Source organism: Kryptolebias marmoratus, linkage group LG13 (genome assembly GCF_001649575.2).
Source record: "Kryptolebias marmoratus isolate JLee-2015 linkage group LG13, ASM164957v2, whole genome shotgun sequence".
NCBI classification, from domain to species: domain Eukaryota; kingdom Metazoa; phylum Chordata; class Actinopteri; order Cyprinodontiformes; family Rivulidae; genus Kryptolebias; species Kryptolebias marmoratus.
The window spans coordinates 13,075,760-13,085,567 of NC_051442.1; positions in this window are offsets into that span (position 1 = coordinate 13,075,760).

The following is a 9,808-nucleotide window of genomic DNA, read 5'->3' on the forward strand; positions in this document are numbered from 1 at the left end:
TAATCTTTTTACTCAAACATCAAATTTTGGCATATTTTACTGTTAAAGAATGGATAATAATGTTGTGTTTATGCATTCAGCCAGTTTATATTTGACTAATATACTTAATGCTATACTGGTTTCACCCTATCTGTGCAGAGGATCGTTCATGTTGTTAGTTACTAGGAACACACAAAAGCACTATTCTTACAGTCTGTAATTTTCAAACTTGCAGGAATAGTGGAATTTCAAACGGCACAAATAATGTTCAAAACAAAAAATGATCAATTATCAGTAAATCTACAAAAGCTGTTTAATGGAAAAGACAATGGCTGCAGTTTTGAGGGAATTATTTAATATTAAAACAGTTCTGGTGCACACTACTTAAAAAAAAGATGTAGTTTGTGTGGTTAAACTACAGAACGGTAAGGAAACTAAAGGAAAATATGAACGTATTAGCGCATAAATTTCACAAACTAAAGGAAAGATGACTTTGGTGCATGACTGGGCAATTTTTTATTTTGCTGACTGTTTTTTGGCACACATCCTATATAACTGTGTAAAAAAAAATCTAACTATTTTGTGTTCTGGTGTGTAGTTATCACCCAAAGTTGAAGTTATTTCTTCTGACCATATGAAAAAAAAGGACGGTAAATACACAAATCTGGTTTTTATGTGTCCCAGGTTTCACTGATTTAAAAGTTTTATCATTTTTTTTCTTCTAAGACTGATCTGTTTTCAGTGAAACTGACCGTAGATGTCCGTGCTAAATCTGTCAGACAGACAGAGGGACACTGCCTTCCCTTGTGCCACATCACAAGCATAGTTAAAATCCTCCTTCCTCAGTCCCTCTTGATCAAAATAACAAAAGCTGTCCCTTTTTTTTTTTTTTAACAAGACATATGAAGTCACAATAGTCATGGGAAAGTAGTTTTACACCTCTGCTACAATTAGGGTTGCCAGAGCCAAATGAAAAACTTTCCTTCTCTTTATTCTTCAGAGGAGCTCGGTGGCACAAGTGGAGGTCAGAGAAGCAACACAGTGTTTTCCCATTTGACCAAAACCTGGAGAAAATAACTCAGACAGAGCAAAAGGGAAACTAGTGGAAGCAGGATAAAACGCAGAGCGATAAAACAGAAAAGGGACAGGATGTGGAGCAGGACGGGAGGGTGGGGGCAGCTCATCGGGGCATAATTGTCACTCTCATTCAAAGGGGGGCCCTTGATTTAATAGGCAGGTCTGGTGACTAAACCACTGGAGTGCAAACAGTGAGAAAGAGCTGTGGCAGATCTGGAGTTTTCGAGCCAGCCACCCCTCCCCCTCCTGTCTCTGCAGACAGCCCAACTGGCTCACAGCCTGTTTGCCTGACTGCTTGCCCTCCAGCCATACCGCATACCTCACACCACCATGGACAGAGCTCGCCGCTCCACGCTCTCGCAGCACAGCAGCATTATCAATCCCTCGGCTTATTAGGAGTGCATCTTCTTTGCTAACGTGGAGGGGAAAGCCGAGGATTAAAAGTTGTGTCTGATCAGTCCAGCAGCAGGTGCATCTTATTTGATCTTACAGCAGGGAGGGGAGAGGGTAAACCACGGAAAAATACGGAGCCCGACGCCCAGTTTGGTTTCACTCCATAAGAGCATCACTAACATTTGGGAAACATATAAAATACTAAATAAGTTCCACTTAAAGGCAATTTCAATTCATGTCTTAATCAAATATTCTTACAATTTAAACCTATTGGTCGAGCATAATGCATTCTCAGTATACATAATTAGAAAATTAACGCATATACCAAGTTAATGTATGTGGTGCACAAATATTAAAGAGGCTCATACCTTCCTTGTATGGGCTGATCCAGCTCGAAACCACAAATAAATAACAATGTTCTCTCAGTCTTAGATCGTTTTGTAGCCCATCTGAATAAAGACAATCTGCATTTTTTTCAGGTGTGCAGGATTATAAATAGATGACTTTAAAATAGCAACAGGTCCTGCAGGTCGTGAATGCTTGTAGGGTTTTTGTAAATGCGACCCACAGGGGATTCCTGGAAACTATCACCACGTCTCCGAGCTAAACAAGGACATTTATTCCTTCATCAGAGCATTTTCACATCAGAGCCAGTGCTGAGTCAGCATTCCCGCTGTTGTTTTCCTGTTTAGAGCTTCTTCCTTGTGTTTTCTTGAACCACTTCGGTGTACGTTCAGCTGTTTCAGCCATTCAGGTATCAAAACGTTGAGCTTGTTCAGGACGTTAACGCTATGACTATTAGTTTTTATAACTTTTATACGTTTTGAAACACTAACCTTTATTTGCATATTTCCTCTTAGAAATGCATCAAGATTTCTTCAAATCCTTGAAAACTTTCTGCTCTTTGACATCTACTTATTTAGCTACTGGTTTGATTTCTGATACTCTCCAGCAAGTTTTAGCTTTTGACCACTATTTTGATCATTTTTTCTTCTAGCAACTATTTAGCTAATTTCAGGTTTTAGCTTTGTTTTGCTGATTTCAGTTTTTGTTCTGATCGTTTTAACGTTAGCAATTCGGTTTCAGTTTCTTTAACAAACACTGGGTTTTCACAGAAAATGAATATTTTTCTAGTTCTTATGTGTTTTCCTTAAAAGCCACAAAAAATATATCTTCTTGTGGAGGTCAGAGGGCAGATTACATCATTAATCACAACTCTTTTAAGAGATTTTACTCAAGCTTGACTCTAATATACTGTATAAAAGCTGCTTATTTACAATAAAACAATCAATAGTTCTGATTTAGAAAGACTAAAACTCTGATAATGAACTGATTTTTAAAAATAATCTATTGTTTGGATCATCAAATTTTGCATTTAGATCTACAAAACAAACATAGCTGCGCCTTATCAGACAGAAAGTTTAAAAACCAAACATTATTTTTGTTTTTTTTGAGCGTCAGCCTGAGAAAGGTGCGATAATCTGCCCCTGAACTGACCTGCTGAGGTTACAAAACCTGACCCTTTGTCTTCTCAGCCTCTCCTTCTAATCATTACTTGTATTTATTTAAACCTGGAAAAGCCCAGCTTCTTTTGTTATTAATCATGTACTTCCTGGGATTCTGACAGCCTATTATTAGTGCTACCCATGACTTTATTATAGCAGTAGTATGCCTGGTTTTGATGATCTCTGTATTTATGCACTTTGCTGGATTCATAATAGCGGATTTCATGTGTTTAAAACCATTTTGCCACTCACCGCTGGGAGATATTATGGGAGCTAAAAGGTGGAGCAGAGAGAGGTCGGTGTGTATGTGTGGCGGCGGCGGGGGGTGACGGGGCGTGAGGCTGCGTCAAAGCTATGATTAGCGCCGACCAAGCCACGCTCCTATTGATTGGCACAGTGGAGACACTGGGCTGCCTTCCACCACACTCTAATGAGAAGCCCTGACCTCCACTCGTCAGCAAGGTCACCAAAGCCTACTGTAATTGCACTTTCTCTAATGGCGTCAGTCACGCACGCACTCCAACCCCAGTAATGACAATTACCATAATGTCACCAGGCTCCGTGGGGGCCTTCCAATCATTCGTCATTTTGGGAGATGGGGTGTTAGTCAACTGCTGCTGGAGATTAAAAGGTTGCAACACCATGTTTGATTATGATACCCTCTCGCACTGAAACCTGCTTCTTAATCACCGCCCTGCACCGGATTGCAACGCAGTGATTACACACATATTCACGAACAGAGTGATCTCTGTTAGGGGTTTTCACCAACGTTCGGCTTCAGGACGTCAGAAAAGTTTTAATTGCCAATGCAAATTTTTTCTCTCCCTGTTTTTTTTTTTTTAATCATCTTTGTTTTTGTTTCTTTCTGTAACACGGTGAGGAGTTCAGATGGTTTTCCCCAGACTGAATTGGCGAGCTAACAGCTAGTCTGGACCAAAGAGGATTACTGACGGCTTAAAACCCTTCCAACCTTTCAAGTTTCAGACTGGTTCATGCATTCGTTGTTTCATAAAGCTTATTTTACGAGCACTCACATAACAGTTTCACCATCGTCTGATAAACCACCCACAGTTCACACGCGTTTGTCTTTTCTTGTGGTGTTTTCTTATTGTTTATTGTTCAGTTTTGGAGCTGAAGTTCGTCACTTGTTGTTCAGATCACAAATAGAGAGCCAGCATTTGGTTAAACTACAGTTTTTAATTTGTTTGTTTGTTTGTTTATTCATGTTTTTTGTTTGTTTGGTTGTTTTTTGTGAAGAGTATTGGTTTTCCTGTAGAACAGTGCCAAATGGCTCTGTGGGTGTTTTCAATAGCCCACTGTGTTTGAGTTGTGTTTACTATTCAGTGCAGAGAAATCAATGTTTCTTCTTTCCCTCCCCTTTTGTCTAATGAGCTCTGAGGCTAATTACAAAGTGGAGATTTCCAAATATAATGCATTTAAATTTTGACGTAGTATTTAGTTAGTTTTTGCGTGATATCTGTCTATTTGACCCACAGTAGTAAATAGGATCGGCCGACATATCTTAACCAAACCTATTGGCTTTTTGGGAAAAATATGTCCCACCGCAGTGATACAGAACAGCTGGGACAAAAAAAATTATTTAAAAATAATCCAACAATTCCCACAAAGCTTCTGTTTTGTTCAGTCCAAATCATATTGTTAAGTTATAGTCATTTTTGTGTTCGCTTAGGCCGATTAACTGTGACGCCCATTTTGACTCAGGATAACTCTAAATGGTAATTAGTTGTAGATGTACATCCTGTGATGACTTTCTGAGAGTTTCATTAAAATCTGCCCAGGGATACATGAGATATTTTGCCAACAGAGAAACAGAGTCGACTCCAAACATTGATGCCAAGGTTTCAAACAAAGATCCCAAGCGATCTGTTAGCCCTCGGAGTATAAGTTGGAGATGATTCTCAGCTACTAAAAATCACATTGTAGCTCAGTATCTGTCATTTTTAGTTAAAGCCATTTTTGTGTGTGCTAAGGTTGATCAGCCATCTTGAATCAAGCTGACTCCAAAGGTCCATCAGTTGTGGATCCAATGATTACTTCCTTTACTCTCTGAGAGTTTCATTAAAATCCGTCCTAAGGGTGATGAGATATTTTGCTAACAGACAAATGAACACACACACAGAAACAAACAAGTGCACTATTACCCACCATTCATGGGGGCATGCAACAAATATCATATGCACGTCCTGAAGTGTGATTCATCGTTTCTCCTGGAGACAAAAAAATGTTTTCATTTGTCTTTGAGACACTGAAACAGTTTAAAAGACATCTTTCTTGCAGCTATATGCATAGCTGATGACGAGCCATGGTTTACAACATGTGGCAGAAAGCGTGCACTCCGCCCCTCAGATTTACTGCAGCGTCTCTCCGGTTTCAGGAGGCTGGTGTGCTTAACTGAGACCTTCGGGTCATTAAAAAACAGGGAGTGAGAAAGAAAAAGTAAAAAAAAAAAAAAAAAAAAAAAAAAAAAAAAAAAAAGATGGCTTGGGTAGGTGGTAGCTAAATCAGTGAGAGCACAAAGAGGCAGGCGTCTGAGAGGTATTGACCCTCCATTGATCGCCAGAAGCTGCGTGGTGGTATTGACCAGATAGAGGAGAGACCCGGGGAGGCAGCACACAGCTCCACCGCTGAGAGGGAGAAAAAACACGGAGAAAAACAACCATATACACTGCCTGTTCTGACCTTGTGGGACTTTGCTGTCCTACAGCCCACACCCCCACCTCGCTCACGGAGATCTGTGTGTGTGTGTGTGTGTGCGCGTGTGTGTGTGCGTGAGAGAGGCAGAGACCCCTGCAGAGAGCCATGCAGAGAGCTCAGCTTTATCTTGTTGAGGCCATTTCCTATCGTGACTTGTACGAAGCCTCTCAGGAGCGCCGGCGAACACTGCAGCAGTAAACACACGGCCTTCTGCTGCCTCCGCTCACAAACAAACGCTTCCATTTGGAGAGCTGCATCAGATTAGGTCAAAATATTTGTCAAAATTCTCATCCGATGACCCGTTAGCAATTACACATGTGCTTTCAAGCTGAAATGAACACATTTTGTCAAAAACTACTCTAAAGCAGGGATTTTTATTGAAGTAATTTTTTTTTGTGGCAAGGTTATGAGCAGTTAGTGTCTTACCTGTTGCTGATAGCTCTTTGAATGACCTCAGCGTGAAATAGAGTCAAAAAGCTGATACATATTACTGAATAATAGCTTATTATTAGTTATTATTACCTTCATGGTAATGTTGTTTTATAAACCTGTACATTGACACCAGTTTTGCATTTACATAGATTTCTACAGTTGCTTGCAAGTGAAAATAGCAAGTAATGCAAAAATTGATGGTGAAGTACAAGTTTATTAGACAGCTTTCCCTCAAACAGCTATGAAATCTTTAAGATCGAAGGTGTTTTAAGACGTCTTGGTTTGTCAATCAGGTCAGATTTAAACCCTTTTTCTCCCAACTGTCCCTCTAAACCCCATCTACAACAGGTAGGATATTATTTATTTATAACTGTTGAACAGAACCCCATTTTAAAAGTTCTGGTCCATTTTTTTGCCATTTTATGGAACTTAAACGGCAGCTGTCAAGCAAACGAAGGTAACAGAGCTGCAGAGGATGATTGTGGAAATAGAAGAGGATGCTGTTGTCTCGACAAAGAGGAAGTGGAAAGGAGCAGAGCTAGTTATTGGTCGACAACAGCAACAACAAAATCATCTATTGCTGCAGAAGTTGCATGAGTAAGAAGAGCACCTTGCAGCTCTAAACCCAGGAAAGTCATAGAAGGAGGGGGGTCATTAAAGTGAAAACCGGGAGCCACATGGGAGGCAGAATTTTAAATGACTCCCCTTGTAGCAAGACCAGCCCAACAGAAGGACTAAACCTCACTCCGTCTCTCTCTATCCATCTCACTCTCTCCCTTGCAGAGATGCAATTAATTCGGATATAGCGCGTGCCAAGTGTGCAGAGATAGAGAGAGCGGGATGCGCCCTCGCACATGCCGGAGGGAGGACAGTTCCCCATTCCCCAGAACAAATACAGATTTGGGGCTTTTGGTCCAGAGCGTCATGACTAAACCTCATCTCATCATTTCCACCTTGTCTCCTGGAGTTTTTTGGCATGAGTTCAATCCCTCTGCAGTCCTGACGGAGGAAAAAAAAAAAGAAAGCCCTCCTTTTTTCTTTACTGCTGCAGTAACACCACCCAAACTTTTACATGTATCAGACTCACAAGCCAGTCAGTAAAAAAAAAAAAAAATACTGCACTAACCCAGATTTTCATCCACTCTGGGAACGGGAAGTGGAAACATTTGTGTTTTTCCTAACGCCTGTTTATAGCCCTCCTCCAGAAGTTGGTAACCCAGCTGTTGATATTTCTCAAGGCCGGAATCGGAGGACTGCAGGTGGTAGAGCCAGGGGTAGGAGGGGGTGGGCTAGATGTGTTGGAGTGTGCGTCACGTCATGGTACACAAAGCACGTACCATGCAAAGTGCAGGAGGGAGTGTAGCTCAGGGCCAGGGAGGCCATCGATACCAGGGAAATTGATCGCAATCAACCAAGTTACAGAGACTGAGCAGGGATTGGCCAACGACCATCTTTTCTCTCCTCCTCTTCCCTTTCCCCTCATCTTCCTCCTCCATATTACACTGCATTTCCTGATGCAGTTTTCCTCCTGCCACAAAAAGTAACAGTCAGTAGCATGCTTTACCTCCAGTCCAAAAAATTTATCATTAGTTGGTATTTCCTGGCACTGTTATGTATAATTGCTGTATATTCACTTGTCTTGTCCGGTTGTTTTTTGTGTTTATCTCCTCTGCTAAAGTGTGTCTGGCCAAAGAGCCCAAAGGGAAACTATACGTGGAGAATTCTTCAAAATTGGTTGCATCCTCGCTGCTGTGGCTCCGCTGTAATTTCTCATTTGTAGACGGTGGCGTACCTGGCAGTGCAGCTTGACCGTTAGAAACGCTGTCCCAATTATAGCATAACACCTAGCTGTATGGTTTCCATGGCTGCACGACGCATTTTCCCGCAGGACGCACTGTGGAGAAACGAGTGTCTTATCAACCATCACCCTGGTAATAACACTCCCTGGAGCCTTAGCTGCATGTGTCAGACCTTAACGAGAACCCAGGGTGAAATCTTTCTCTCTCCCAGTCCAGCCACCGCCATTGATTTGGACTTAATCTGTTCCTACGTGTCTGTGTGTTGGTGTGTGTGTGTGTGTGTGTGAGGGGTGAGAGAAAGATGGAAAGCTTGAGTAGATTTGTTTGTTGTTAAATGTTTGCCAGATTTAGTCAATGACTGTCAATTATATTATATTATATTACATTATATTATATTATATTATATTATATTATATTATATTATATTATATTATATTATATTATATTATATTATATTATATGTTTCAGTGAAATGCCCCATTAAAGGCATATTTCATCTTTTTATGGGGTTGTATGCAGTAATGCTGAGTAGTCAGTGTCGTACCTGCTGTCAAATCTCTGTCTGGAGAACTTTCACGACAGTTAAACAGTTAGAGCCAAAACCAATTACGAGTAAATTTTCCACATATAGAACAACCTGAAACTTGCTTAGCAATTTAAGTGAATGCGTTGTTGCAGATTTTTCACCTCCCTGCATCCCTTTTGCCTCAAACAATTGTTTTACACTGCAGGTCGGCCATGTTGGAACCACAGGCAGTGGCTATAATCTATTTCTAGGTGCATGTCATTGGGAGGACATGGACAATTCGAATCGATTCTTTTAGTGTCGAAAACTGATTTTGTTCATCTGCGCAGCCGTCGTTTGTCCTAGCAGAGTTACCGTAGCTTCCTGTTGTAGAAACATGTTGCAGTAATAGGTGAAGTTTCCACAACATGACTGTTTTTAGTAATGACTTTGAAATGTTTGATTTGTGCATAAACTTCCAGTGATAAAAACAATGCTAATCATGTTAGCTTTTCTATTGCATTTCCAATGTTAACTTAGCATCTGTGCTAATTATCGGTCAGCAGCCTGTGGTTAATCAGGCGTTTTGGTTCATACACCATGAGCATTGGGGAGGGTTGGCTTTTTGACCTAATACATAAATCTAAATAGACTTTCCTGAAGATTTCACCATTTGTTTAGTTGTTTGCAGGTAGGTTATTTAAATGCTTTTTAACCAGTTGTAAAAGGTGGTTCTGCTTGTTCCTCTGTGAGTACGCTCCAAATTAAACTGAGATTAAGTTCATTAATCATTGTGTTTGTTTCCGTAAAGAACACTAATGTTGTTTCAAGGAGGTTTATGTAAAAAATAAATAAATAAAAAATACTGATCTATTATCATTTAACTCATATAAAACACTGTCAACCTCTCAGCCACACATGATGCTAATCTGTTCAGTAAAACATATTGCTCATTATCACCCTGAAGATGAAAATGATTGATCTCTTTTATCAGCGTATTATCCAACGTAATCTCACTCAAAATGTGTGACGGATTAAAAAATGGCTCGAAGATTCTCCTGAGCAAGGTCACCTGTAAATTTGTGCTGATTCTCCGTAAATTTCTTGATGACGAAGAAGCTCCAACTCATAAATAATATATCCCAAACCTAAACCCCGGTGCTGGAAGTATAGGAAGTGTATTTTTATGTCACTAATCCATATTAATGAGATAGTAAAATAACCAGGTCTTTGCTTCATTCATTAATGATACTGTTGTTAGTTTATAAATCACTGAACGGTTTAGCACCACAATACATTAAAGATCTGTTATCGCTGTACCAACCGTCTAGACCCCTCAGATCTTCTGGTTCTGGACTGCTCTGCATCCCCAGAACCAGAACCAAACGAGGAGAAGCAGCTTT